General features: G+C 43.3%; 1 protein-coding gene across 3 annotated transcripts in view; it reads right to left on the bottom strand.

The window, feature by feature from the left end:
- Window positions 1–14,556, bottom strand: part of Fryl (FRY like transcription coactivator) — a 195,509-nt gene that overhangs the window by 164,808 nt on the left and 16,145 nt on the right. For all 3 annotated transcript variants that reach the window (XM_028780843.1, XM_028780842.1, XM_028780845.1), the window contains exon 2: window positions 5,360–5,487. The gene's annotated coding sequence lies outside the window, so the exon portion shown is untranslated. The remainder of the gene's footprint in view (window positions 1–5,359; window positions 5,488–14,556) is intronic.

Raw genomic sequence — 14,556 nt, 5'->3', positions numbered from 1 at the left:
CCCCCTCCCCACTTCCTGGATGCCATGATGAGAGCCGCTCACCTCCGGCATGGTGGACTGAAACCAGAAGCCTCAATAAACGTTTTCCTCCTTAACATATCCTGTTATAACAGAAAATCTGACTAACTTATTAGGAGTAAAGACAGGAGGAAGTGGGGAAGGAGGAGGGGAGGAGGAGGGAGGGAGGGAGTTACTTATTTTATGTGTATATGTGGGAGCCTGAATGCATGTATGTACACCATGTGCATGCCTGGTGCCCAGAGAGGCCAGAAGGATTTCAGGTCCCCTGGGACTGGAGTTGCTGGCAGTTGTGAGCTGCCACATGGGTGCTGAGAACAAACCCAGGTCCCCTGGGACAGGAGCAAGCGCTGCTGAGCCATCTCTCCAGCCCAAGTCATTACATAAGGTAGTGATGGCTCCCCGGGGAAAAAAAAAACACCCCCAAGCCAACCTGATGAGCTGAGCTAGAATCCCAGGTCCCATGGTAGAAGATGACAATCAAGTCCCAAATTCTATTTTTTCATCTCCGCATTCACACACTCACACACACACACACACAAATAAAAAGTGAAAAAGGGTGGCACTGTCCTTAGTTAACATTAATGCAAACATCTGATCAGTATACTTTGTAATACGAGCGGCACTACAAAGCATGGCCAATGGAAGAAACAACCGCAGGTCAAGCTGAGAAATGAAAGGAACCAGAGAAACAGGTGTGGCTACAGGTCAATGCCAACTCCAATCAGGCCAGGTGGGGCAGGCAATAAGGAAAAACTTGAGCGTCTCAGGACTGAAAGCGAAAGGAGGAAAAGTGAATTTCAAACGCCTCACACAAGCTGCACACACAGAGTGCACACACTGTCAGACTCGAGGGCCGAATCTCGGGATTTAACTCAAATCAAAAGGTAGCACGCGGTGCCTCCATCCCTTCCTTGACCTCTACAAGTGTGAGAAACATCAAAACAGCTAACATCTGATACCAGGAAGTCGTAGACACAACACAGCCCTGCAGTTGCTGTGCTGTTGGAGAACCGAAAAAAGCCAGTCACCAAAGAGGAAGGGTCTCATCTCCATTTGGAGACTGGACCTGGCGCAGCCCAGGTGGCAATGCCGGGCAGGTGGCAGTGCGGTGTGCACTTCAAGTCTCAGGCCTCTGGCTTCCGCCCCTGCAGTGTCTAGGATTACAGGTCTGTGAGCCTTAACACGTATTTTCTTTATTTAAAAGGGGGGGAAAAACCAACTCCCCATTCTTTTACATAATTGGTACATTTAAAACAGAAATTATGGTTTCTCATAAACACAACTGCACTTTTAAAAACTGACAGGAAACAATGTTGGGGAGAATACGAAGTAACAGAGGCTGCAAAATCCTGCCTGAGATTTAAACTGGAAACCCTCTTAAAGGAAGTTATCACAATGTCTGCCCCAATTTTAAAAGTGTGTGGAAATTTATACTAAGAAGCAATTGCCAGAAGATATGAACTGACATGAGAATGAATAATTATGTAAGATTTTAGTGACTCGAAACTGGAATCAGAGTGAATTTTCTTTGTGTTCGTGCTTACAAGATGAAGTGAGTCTGTCCTTACACTCTCCGTATGCTCGGGCGTGTTTTAAGTGACACAGGCACACACCTGTGAGGCAGCCAAGGGCAGGGCAGGCACCAGCACCCTCAGAAAGCTGCTTCTTAAACATTTCTAAAAAAGATTCAGAATGCCTCGATTGGAAATTTCAAACAGAGAGCGTTTTCCATTTGCCATTGCCCCGTGTGGAACTGACTTCTGTAACAAGCGTGGTATGACAGTGACCTGTCTCCGTATCCTATTTGTTTTCCCCATGGGTCTTAATAACATTTTTAAATAATACTTCCTCAGAATATTTCCCAAAGACCCTCAGAATTATCAGGCTTGATGATCTGATACTATTTTACATCATTCGATTCCCTCTCTAAATCAAAACAAAACTTCTAATACTCAGAGACTTAGGTTAACTCTAGTTACTTTAGGACACATTTTTAATACTTAAATCTTACTTTCCTGGGATAATTTTTGAAAGAACTGAAGCGACGCCTTTTTTACTTTACCCATTTGTTGATGTAGATATCTGTCATCGTCATTTCCACACAACTCACTCCCGTCTGGGTCACTCACTGTCCTCTCAGAGGCGGTTGAACGGAGTCTTCGCACCTTAAGTAATCTGGGGGAATTTCCCTCAGTCTTCTCTCTGGCATCCAAAACCAGGTCTCCCGAGAGGACAGGAGGCACGACTCTCTTTAAAAAATCCATCTTAAGGTGCTCCGTCTACATTACTAGATCCAGAAGCACAAAGCAAAGGTGCAGGGACCAACTTCCTTGATGACTAGTTAAGGGCTATATACTATCTGAGGCAAAGAGCAGAGAGACGTCATGTGAGCCTAGGCGGTACGACAGCCCAGCCGGTCAGACACCAGCTGTTTGGAAGCTGATTTTTTAGGACATTACTGTTTGTGCTGATAACAAGCTGAACAGTTTGAGGCTGTGAGACTGCAGGCCACATCTGTGTGCCCTTCTACAGTGGGTGTTAACGGCAATACTCCGTGCCATAAAATGTTTCACACCGATGAGGTTAAACATTTAGACTCTGATAGCCTTCACTGTGATCATGTAAAAAAAAAAAAGAAATTCGCTTTGCTCTGGGGTGTACCTTCCTCTCACGTAAACTAAAGCTCTTGAGTGCAAGACAGTAACTTGGACTCAGAAGATAATTCTTATCAGTTTGAAAATTTGTTACCAGATCTCACAACTTAACACAGAACGTGAGGCTGAGCCGGTGAAAACTTTAGACTTTTAAACACACAGACACACAGACACACAGACACACACACATCCCATTTAGAATCAAGCATTTGTCATGATAGTATAAACCCTAGAATAAGTCATCAAACAGTCATTGATGGGGCTGGAGAGATGACTCAGTGGTTAAGAGTCCCGAGTTCAATTCCCAGCAACCGATGGTGGCTCACAAGCACCTGTAATGGGATCTAATATCCTCTTCTGGTGTATCTGAAGACAGCGACAATGTACTTACATACATAAAATAAATAAATCTTTTTTTTTTAAAAAAAAAAGGTCATTGGCAGCAGATCTATCTAAAAAACATAATGTTAAAGACTTGAGAAATGAATCATAAAATGTAATAACTGTGGTCATCAGCACCCATCCTTGTTCTCAAAATAACTACAATCCATTCCATATGCTGAAAGAGCACAAGGGGTTAATCCCACGACCTTGATGTTACCTGGACAGACAGAAAACAGAAAGGCTCTAAGACCCAAGCTAGCGCCCACTCAGTCCTCTCCCTGCCTTGTGGGAGGGAAGGACAGGAGTCTGAGGGATAGGAACGAAGGAGAGTGGCCTGGGGAACTGTGTTTGAGCTTCAGAGGACTTCAGAGTGACTTCCAAACTCACACTCGCTCAGCAAAACTCACACGTGCACACAATCACTCCCTTCCAGTACCAGACGTGAAAATAAATACGAAACATAACATTTCTAAAGAAGGAGCAAAGCTGTCCGTCCCTACAGACATCAGGGGAAATGACTGTAAAGGGGTAGCTAATTGACATCTGCTTGGAGTCAGGTTCCGCCCTTGCTCCTAGACCATAAGACTTAAGGGGTCAATAGCCAGGACCTCATAAACCAAGAGCCGTGGGTTACGTCTGTAATCCCAGCACTCCAGAGGAAGAAGAAAAGGATGGGAAATTCAGAGTCGTCCCGGATACAGAGTGAATTCAAGGCCAGCCTGGGATACTCAGGACCCTGTTACCAAGCAGGGATCGGGTGGGAATTCTGTCTAGGTGAAGAACAGGGAAGGAAGACTTACATTTCTTTCCCTAAAGCAGACTTCTATTAGAAAAAACCCTGACTTTTATAAAAACTCTTTTAAGAAGCACGTTCTCTCTCCAAGCTTCCTCTGAGCCTAAAAGAAATAAAATTGACATCTCGGTGACCCGATCCCCACAAACAAGGAAAACAATGCCATAACTCTAAGCCGTGAGGTCTCACTGCCTGTGGGTGCTCTTATTTTGTGTTTGCTTGGTGACTGTGACCTCAGGGGTTTTACACAGTGTGTCTGCTATTTGCCTTGGGCCCCTCTGCGGGTTCTTATCTGAGGAGCCCTGTAACACAGTGAATGCCAGACAGGAAATTGCACTAGGTGTTTGCTCAGGACACACTGGACCACCTGCTGGGTCACTATTGATCCCCCCCCCCCAGCTCACTTTCACATCTCAGAAAGGAAGGAGCTGGGGTACAGATAAGGCAAGCACTGGGTGCCACAGAAGAGACCTCAAGATTTCCTTCGCCCCTCAAGTGTTTGCTGAGGAGTTTCTATGATGGTCTGTGCAAAGTACAAAGACTGTGAGATCGGCTGTGTCGATCCAACTAGTCTCCTGTTTAAGGAGGAAAATCAGTTCTCACCGCTACAATTCTCCCTGCAGGATAGGCACAAAGCTTTCTCCTGAGCCCAATCTTCTTCCTGGGCTGATCCCTAATAAACTGTGTGAAAGCCACACTGTCAGCTACCTGAAAACTAGCCCTGACTGAGACACAGAGTTAACAGTATTACATTTCTGGTGGTAAACACTATCCATTCCGGTCTCCGTCTGAGAAGGAAAGGTCACGAAAACCCACTTACTCGTTGCACTCTGACTAGTTACCATAACCTTGAGTGGAATGTGCTATTTGCTCATATCTTAAATGACCCGCACTGGGGACTGGAGGGAGGATGGTTCGGTGGTCAACAGCACTGGCTGCTCTTGCAGAGGACCTGGGTTTGATTCCCAAGCAACCACTTGGCGGCTCACAGCCATTTATAACTCCAGTTCTAGGGCCCTCTTCTGGCCTTCATGAGCATTGGGCATAAACACCGTGCAGATGTGCATGCAGGCAAAACACCTATGCACATAATAAAAATACAGTAAAATATTAATTATTTTTAAAACTGTGTAAGTCTCCTAATGGCCCAACATATCTAAAGTTTGATTCCTAATTTGGTGGTTGAGAGGTAGAGATTACTGGGAAGGATCAAATCATTGGGGAGTCATCCTTGAAGGGAATGGTGGGATCCTGGTTCCCCAATACCCTGTTCTGGTCTCTAGGCAAAGGTTCAAAGCAATAAGGCGGAAATTCATAGACCAGAACTTCCAAGACCATAAGCCCAAACCAACCTCTTCACAATTAAGTTAATTATGTCAGAAGCATCATTGGCGTGACGAAAAAGTGACTAACACAGAAACTGTCATCAAAGCTGTGAGCCAAAGGGCAGCATTAAAAATTCTTCCTAGACCTCACTCTTAACCTGTAGTGTTTACTGTGATCTTACCGTAGTGCCAGTCCCAACTAAGTTCTTGGTGGTGACATGGAGCATCTAACCATGCAGGACGCGTGAGCAGTTTGAAGAATTAAGCATTTAGAGGCTAATTGCCCAGATTCAAATAAGTGGCTTCGTCTCTGAAGAAAAACAAAACACAACATTTGCCTGTCAGGGGCGTTTATAATTAAAAATTTTTGGGTTGACTTGTATCTAACCCCACTTCTGGTAGTAAGCATTCACCTGGTTCTACCATCTCTTCCCATCATGACACGTTACTTATTTTGTCTTAAACTCCGGAAATTTTCCAACTGGTGTAAAATTATTGCGAATGCTATCATAAAGCACCTGCTCCCGTCATTCATGAACACGGCAGTAAGCTCCAAGCATATCAGCATGCCTCAGTCATAGCTGCACATCTCATTCATCCCCCGGGATTACTCTGAAGCAAAAAGGCTGCCATCCAAGCATTTCATGTGAGGACAATTCAATACGCCCTGCTCTAAAACACAGGCCTTGCTAACACAGGGCAGCCCATTAGAATACCTACGGTGGACTAATCATTTCTCTCTAATATCCGCTACCATTCGCTATTTACATCTCCAACCAGCTTTCCAAGCATCCGCTCTAACCACTGAACAGAATCCAGAGAGTGACTAGCGTGTTCCTCAGGCCTGTCCTAACCTATACACTTATTTCCTCCCCCTTTTCCCAAAGCAATGCTTTTAGAAACCAATTGCTGACCTCACACATATACCAACATCTTATTCAGTTACATGTTTAGCACCCGGTTGTTGCACTCATTAGAATACGGCACTGTCAAACAGTTCGTGTATCTATTAGGCACCATATTTAACAGACCTATAGATATTTAGCGTGTAGCATTCTGTTTACTAAGAAGCATGGTGGACAAAGCCACAGCAAAGGCCAAGTCTTCAAAGTCCCAAATCTCATAAATAAACATATATATATTTAAACCATCACACTTTTTCATAATCAGAATGACTGAGACTTGCTGCAATGTCTTACTTCCCATCAAGCATCCCCAAATCTATAAATATGTCAATATTTACATACACACACATACACACACACATACACACACACATACACACACACATACACACACACATACACACACACATACACACATACACATACACACATACACATACACACACACATACACACATACATACACACACACACACATACACACACATACACACATACACACACACACATACACACACACACATACACACACACACACACACACACACATACATACATACACACACACACACACACACACACACACACACACGCTACCCAGACTAGGCATGGTGGTGCACACCTTTAGTCCTAGCACTTGGGAGACAAGAGGCAGGCAGATCTCTGTGAGTTTGAGGCCAGCCTGGTCTACACAGTAAGTTCCAGGACAGCCAGGGCTATGTAGAAAGACCCTGTTTCAAAAAAGAAAGAAAAAAAGAAAAAACATTCTGGCATATTCTTGATATTTTTCTTGTCTTTGGATCGCGGCATCTTTTCTCCTTCAAATACATAAAACCCATATTACAACCTGTTTTATTGGTACAGTCACACACCGCATATTGACTTCATGAGACTTAAACTGGGCTCTGCCTTCTCTTTCAGGACAACTCACAAAAGTGGGCCCATTAGAGTAAACTGTGGGAGAGACCAATACAGCTCTAGGCCCAGCAAGATGGCTAAGTCACAAAGGCATACCTGAGAGCCTGGGGGCCTGAGGTGGATCCCTAGAGTTCATGTAAAGGTGGAGAGAACCAACTCCACACAGATGTCCTATGACCTCCACACATGTGAGGCGACGAGCATGAATGTGACGTAACACACATGCACCAACACTCAGGCATGCACGTCACAGACACACTCACGGGTAACAAATTAAAAATAGGTAAAAAGACGGGGAAAACCAACTAAGAAAGCAAAAGAAGGATGCTATAACCTCCAACTGGATGGACTGTATGTCAGGATAAGGCGACTGCTCTCCCTCACTCTAACACAACGGGCTTTTCCAACACTCACTCTTCATCAGCGGCTCTCATTCCGTGGATGGCCCCAAATATCCCCTGAAGCCTCCAGCACCTCCTTCAGATACACACCCTTCCACACTCACCTCTGAATGAGAGATACAATTCATGACTGCCCAGGAGAGTATTTGGTTAATATTTCTCTAGTTTTTCTTAGTGTTTATATTTTTATCAGGATTGAGATTTGGAGAAAATCTGTTTCCAAACATCCCCCCCCCCCCATTTTGTTTTGCTTTGTTCTGTTTGGGGGCTTGTTTTGTTAATGTTTAAGAGGGTGTTTGTTGTTTACGTGTTTTGGGTTTCTTGTAGAGTGGCAGGCTTTCTTCATGTTAATCAGATTTTCCTTTTATCTCTCTACATAACCATTTCACGTGGAATCCACTTTCCTGATCTGGAGAATATGGTTTGTTTTGTTGTTGTTGTTGTTTGTTGTTCTTTTCTATAAGAAAAATCATTTTTACTACTTGCTTTTATAATGTTGCTTCTGAGACAGTGAAGGTCAGAGAGGTTATACTAACTGTCCATGATCAAGCATGAGATCAGTGCCATGCTTTTTAATTTTAAAAGGTCAAACAAAGGAGACTAGTGGGTATTTGACAACCCTAAAGCAAATTCTATACACAGCCAAAGAATGGCAGGCTTGACGGCATGTGACTTCACCTGTAGTGGGAGGATGCTTCTTAGACTCCCAGTAAATAGACACAAAAATGGCCCAAACAAGGTCCTCCAGGCCCAGCGGTGCTGGACTTTAATCCGGGATCTAAAGTGTACCTCCAGACAACACAACATCTTTTCTTTTCGAAAACAATTTTTGAAATAGTTACAGCACAGGATTTAATTATGCCAGAGATTTAATTATCTTCATTTTTGTAAGACATTCCAGGTGTGTCTCTATGATATCATTCTTTTAGGAAATGATAAGCCAAAGTAATCAGAGCAAAAACTGAACGGAGAATGAAACCGAAGGCTGTTGGTTAGCACACTTTAATATGTGTGCACCTGGAATATGCCAAAATGTGAGGAGGACAGGAGCTGGGGGTGGGGGGTCCTCACCTCATTGAGGGCTTAGCATCAACGACTTGATTATTTACTGTTAATGAAAAATCTGCTTCATGAAGGATTTAAAGTCCCTGCTCGCTGAGTTTTTAATGTGACGATTGTTAAGAATACTGCCTGGAGAGATGGGTCAGCCATGAAAGCAAGTGTTGCTCTTATAAAATACCAGAGTTCAGTCCCCAGCATGGTGACTTACAGCCAAACAATAACTCCAGTTCTTGGAGATCTGGTGCTTTCTTCTGACTTCCACGGACACCAGGACACAAACGTGGTGTGGAGACATACGTGTGAGAAAAATGCTCATACACATAAAATGACATGAATAAATCCTTAAGGCAATATTGTAGAAAAATACTAGCCTTCCTATACAATGTCACAGAAAGGATTGCCCCACCGTGTTTAAAACAAAACAAAAAAAGAGATTAGAGTGAATCCCAACTTCACAGTTCCAAGTTGAAACTCCAAATTTAACTTCAAATAAATTTTATATTGTTCTCGAACACCAAATATCCAGTAACCTAGAAGTGCATCATACTTCAACCAAAAAGATAAAGTACATGCCAAGGCATGAATCTGTCTATTATTAACATTATTAACAAGGTCTCATGAAATGATGATGTCAAAAAAAGGGGGAGGGGGTAGAGAGGTGGGGAAGGGGTGCTGTTAATGGTCCTTACTCCTCTTCCAAGGACCTGGGTTTCAGTTCCCAGCACTGGCTGCTGTAACTCCCACTCCAATGGTTCTGTCGCCCCCTGCCAGCCTCCATGGGCACTGCACCCACATGACAAACAAGCAGACATACATATTCATAATTTGAAAACAAAAGTAAATCTCTTTTCAACGTTAGATAAGCACCTCCACAGCTTTTGGGAGCAAAGCGGCAATGGTGCTCACACCCACTTACAATCTTCCCAGCTCTTACCTGTGACAGCAAACTGATTATGGAAAACAAGCTACGGTGATCTGTTTAATCCAGTGACTGTATGAACTATAAAGAACCCACTCACAAACAACGAGGTGGGAAATCATACTGTAAGTTGGACCGGTAAGAAATCATTAAGACGAAAGTTTTAGGGAAGCTTTACCACCCATTTGATTGACAAAGAAAGTCAATGGTTTGTAAAACCTAATGGTGATTGTTTTATAGTCAAATTTCTAGTCACGTTTGGTCTAACTATTTAGAAATGCTGTGGGGGTTTTTTTTTTATAGCTTTTTAAGAGTGGTTTATATTTAAACTTCTCAGTTGCTTTATCACACTCCATCAAGTGTCACCTTTTGTTACATGTAGTGTGTGTGTGTGTATGTGTGTGTGTACACAGGGAAGAAGACAACTCGAAGGGGGTTGGATCTCTCCAATCACGTAGGTCCTAGAGATTCAGCACAGGCTGTCAGTCTGACGGTAAGTGCCTTTACCCACTGAGCCATGTGGCTCGCCCCAAAATTCTAATTTTATAGAATGAGGAAGCAAACTGTGCTGACTATAATCTATATAATCTCAGATCATATCATGAAACCTGCCAAAATTGTATAATGATCTGAGCTAGCATAACCAAGCAGCACCACAAGAAGAAGGAGGAAAAAAAAAAAACTCTCCAAATCTCCTGCTGACAGAGCAACGAGCAGGTAAATTTGTCAGCACTCTGTTGATTCTGCATTTTTTACCCAGAACACCAGCGTCATGGTACTTGATCACCATGGGAGGTGATCAGCAGATTTTCCATTCACAATGTTAGGAAGCTTTCTAGAAATGCTTCATTATTGAGCCAAATGAAAACACGCCGGTATACACATCCTCCTGAGTCCTGATGAATGAATACATAGTTTTTGTAAAACTTTCCTATCATATTTCTATGTGGTATGAGACCAAAAATATATCAATAAAAATATTCCCACCTACATTTAAACACCAAGAGAAGACCTTGGGGATCAATAGAAGAAGTCCCAAGAAATCAATGCAAAAAGAACATGTCTCCAACTCAATAATGTCCTTCTACCCCCAACTTCTAACACTCTGTTACTGTAACCGTATCCCACATAAGCTGACAGAAACCACACATTTGATAAATGTTTATAGGCTAGAGCCACCTGGGGAAGAAGGAGTGTGAATAAGCCAACCCCAGCCCGGTGGTTTTCATCCTTCCTAACATTGCCATCCTCTAATACAGTCCCTCATGTGCTGACCTCCAACCATAAAGTTATCTCCACTGTTACTCCACAGCTGGAATTTGCTACTGTTATGAATCAAATGTAAATATCTGACATGCAGAATATCTAACATGTGACCTCTGTGAAACGGTCAGTCAACCCACACAGGTTGAGAATCGCTGCCCTAGACTCTACCACTTATACTCTAACGGAGAGTTTACCTCTTCTAAACTTGGCCCTGCTTTACTACCTATGAGACAAACCCAAGGAACCAAGCCTAGGTTCCAGCACCCGTATCTATGAGCTCACAACTTCCGTAACTACAGCTGCAGGGATCTAACGCCTCTGACCTCCTTGGGCACTGCACTTATATGTAAATAGCCCCGTAGATAACACATGCAGATATACATAAAAACACATACATGAAGATAATTAAAACACAGTAACCTAATCTTAGGGAGTTGAAAATGTTTGTGATAGAACCATTCATTATCAAGTAAGATTCTCTCTTAGGGACTGGGGCAGGGCTTTGTGGGTAAGAGCACTTTCTGTAAAAGCCAGAGGATGTGAGAGTGGGGACATATGGGGCCCAGACAACCGCTTACCAGCCAGCCTAGCTGAAGGGATGAGCTTCAGGTTCACGGGAAGACCTTGGCTCAAGAAAAAGAGTCATAGAGGAAGGCACTCGGCATCCTCTGAGCATATTCACACACAGGAGCACACGTGCACACACACTTAAAAAAAAAAAAAAACCTGTACACTTAACTTTTAACAACTACCATATACAGTAGTTTCCCAAATTATACCATTTGTACTATTTGTACTACACACTATTTCTCCTATTGCACCCACACTGCTCACAAACTCCTAGACGGTCAGATTGTACCGCAGTAATCTTGTCCCTCCCAGAATAACCTGAGCCTAATCCCTTCAGTTTCCCACTTTCTGGTTTCATTAACCATTCTCCGAGTCCCTTAAGCTATGATCCAAACCTACAGTTAAAGTCTTCACAGAAGTTATGCATAAAGATGCTGGGAGACACACTCAAAGGGAATATATAACAGAGCCTGAACCACTTTAAAAAATTATTTTTTTTTACTTTTAAATTTTTATTTATTCTGAGTGTGAATGCGTGCTGCATGCATACTAAGGTCAAAGGACAACTTGCAGGAACTGGTTCTCTTCTTTCTCCATGTGGGCTGAGGCAGCCAGGTGAGTTCCTCAGGACTGGCAGCAGCCAGCCTCAAGCTACCAATGAATTAGCCAAAATGCTTAGGTTCCTGCTTGTCACAGAAAGGAAACGTGATCCATTCGGGGGGTGGGGGTCCTCTTCATTTAAAAATGTAGTCGTTGAAACATATTTGGGTCATTAAGGCCCCTGATTAATGTGTACATCTATTGAACCTGCAGTTTTAAAAAAATTAACCCACGGAACTTCATTTACCTATCACCCCACGGTTCAGCAAGAGCAGACATCACAGAAAACTCATGCAAATGTTCAGAAGCATAATTTGTATGCTCTCATATACATACAAGTAATTTGCAATATGAGTCTTTAACATGTCTTTGAGTTCAGGTGTGTGTGCTCATGCGTCTATGTGCATGTGTGTAGAGCCCAGAGGACAACCTCAGGTGACGTACTCAGGAATGTTATCCACCTCTTTCCATACAGTCACTCACTGGCCTAAAGCTCATCCATTCAGGCCCTGGGATCTACCTGTCTCTGCCTCTCCAGCACTGGGGCCACAAGCCACCACGCCCGGCTTTTTCATACAGGTTCTGGGGATCGAACCAAGGTCCTCCTCGCACTTGCAAGCTAAGCACTTTTATCAACTGAGTGACCTCTGTGGCTCAGCCATAAGAGAGCTTCTAAGCTAATCCGACTTTTAAATTAAAGACAGGAAGAAAACTAAGTAGCTCAAGGCCATGAAGCAAGCAAGGGCCACAGCTTAATAAATCTCCCTTCCTCTTTGTGTTTATTGCTTCCAACAAGCCGGGTGAAGTCTGACATCCATAAAAGAAACCAGAGAAGCACAGAGGCCCACTGAAGATTTAGATGACCTACTTCTCCCAAATTTATTGCTCCGAAACAACTTCCCTAAACTCAAAGAAGAATGGTATTTGTCACCTTCGGTCTCACCGCTTGAATCAAAAGGCTTTAAGATATCTCATTTTTCATCCAGTAATGTCATTTCTCAGAGCAAATTCTAGAAGATGATCAGAAGTGCCAACGAAGTTTGTTTTAAAGGATGTGCACAAAAAGAAACCCTCGTGGGGCTCGGTGACACACTAGTCCAGCCCTCGGGAGGCAGGAGCAGGCCGGTCAACACATCAAGGCCAGGCAGGGCTACATAGTGAGACCCTGTTGCAAAAAATGAACGCCTTTAGTAGTCTCCCAACCGTCACCAGAGATACTTCTCTCTACAGCAGAGGGTGACTGATCCAGAGAATCACCACTGACGGGCCAAGTGCAAAGCATAGCAGACCAAGAATGTCCCCAGCTCTAAACAGGACATCAGCATCACATCCCCTCCCCCAAGGGCTCAGAGACCATCGCAGGAAAGAGGTCTGAAAAGACAGTATGATACTGAGAGAGGAGTTATCTGCAGGAGACCAGAGTTTGGACACATGAACTCAAAGCAGCTGCGATTGTATGCGCTAGACCAAGCCAGCCCAAATCCCACCATGGGCAAGGGAAGGGAACTGGAAGTGCTTCCTAGCTGAGGAGATACTGACAACTGCTGGCTGCTGAGGGAGGGATGCGGACCCTGAGAGGTTCCTCATACTCCAGGATATGGTCCTACACCCACGCACACTGAGTGGACTCAGTAGACTGAAAACAGAACACATGAGGTTGGGATGGAAAAATGAAGAATGAAGTAGGGGAGAAACTGAAGGTGAGTGAGGAAAAGGGGAGAGGATTTGATCAAAACACATATGCACATGAGAAATTGGCAAACAATAAAAAGAATAGCAGTCATTTTTTGGGAGAATGGCTAAAGCTAGGAGTGATCACACCAAGCAAATGAAGCCATTCTCGACAAATAGTGCACATTTCCCGTCATTTGTGGGTCCCAGGTTTTGTGTAGACACATAAATGATACATGTACGGATGGTAGGAAGGTAGAAACAAAAACTGTCCAAGGGACAAAGAGAAGCAACAGGAGGGCCCGGGAGGAGAGAGGGATAGAAGGAAATGTGCCTAAAGTACATTACATACTTGAAAATTACCTTATATAATCCAGTATAAAAAAAAATATGGTATTCAATTTACTGTTATTCTTAGGGAGAATGAAATATTGCAGTGGTCAAAAAACAAAACAGTTGGAAGGGAAAATTGATATATTCACTAGGTGAAATGTATTGTTTTAAAAAAAGCCAAATACAGTCTTGACTAACACTGCAACTCAGTGTGTGTATTTAAGTACAAAGGACAAAAAAACTTTACAGTATCTTAGCAGTTATTGAAGACAAAATTACATTTAAAAGCAATGAGTAGACCCGGATGGAGTGACTCCATCTTTATGACTGACTCTGCTCATTGACTCATCCATAAATAAAGATGATAAAATCTCTCAGGGCCACTGTGGGAATTAAAAATGAAAAGCACTTACATAGTGCTTGATATATGATAAGCGATCTCCGTTTGCTTAACATACCACAGATGCTATAAACAGCAAAGTCTGCAGCAATTTCCCAATAAAGAGATGAAAGTGTGTCAGAATTCTAAGACCTAAGTGGCTAGAGAGATGGCTCAGCGGTTAAAAGGGGTTGTTGCTCTGGTAGAGGACTGGGGTTTGGTTTCTAGCACTCATATGGCAGCTCACAGCCTCCAGCTGCTGGGATCTGATGCCCTCTTCCAGCCACTATGGGTACTACATGCACATTCATGAAGGGTATTACATGCACATACATGAAGGGTATTACATGCACAT

Source organism: Grammomys surdaster, unplaced genomic scaffold, assembly GCF_004785775.1.
Source record: "Grammomys surdaster isolate TR1022 unplaced genomic scaffold, NIH_TR_1.0 372, whole genome shotgun sequence".
Lineage (NCBI taxonomy): Eukaryota > Metazoa > Chordata > Mammalia > Rodentia > Muridae > Grammomys > Grammomys surdaster.
Note: the sequence above shows the minus strand (reverse complement) of the source record. Positions and strands in the feature narration are given on the sequence as shown.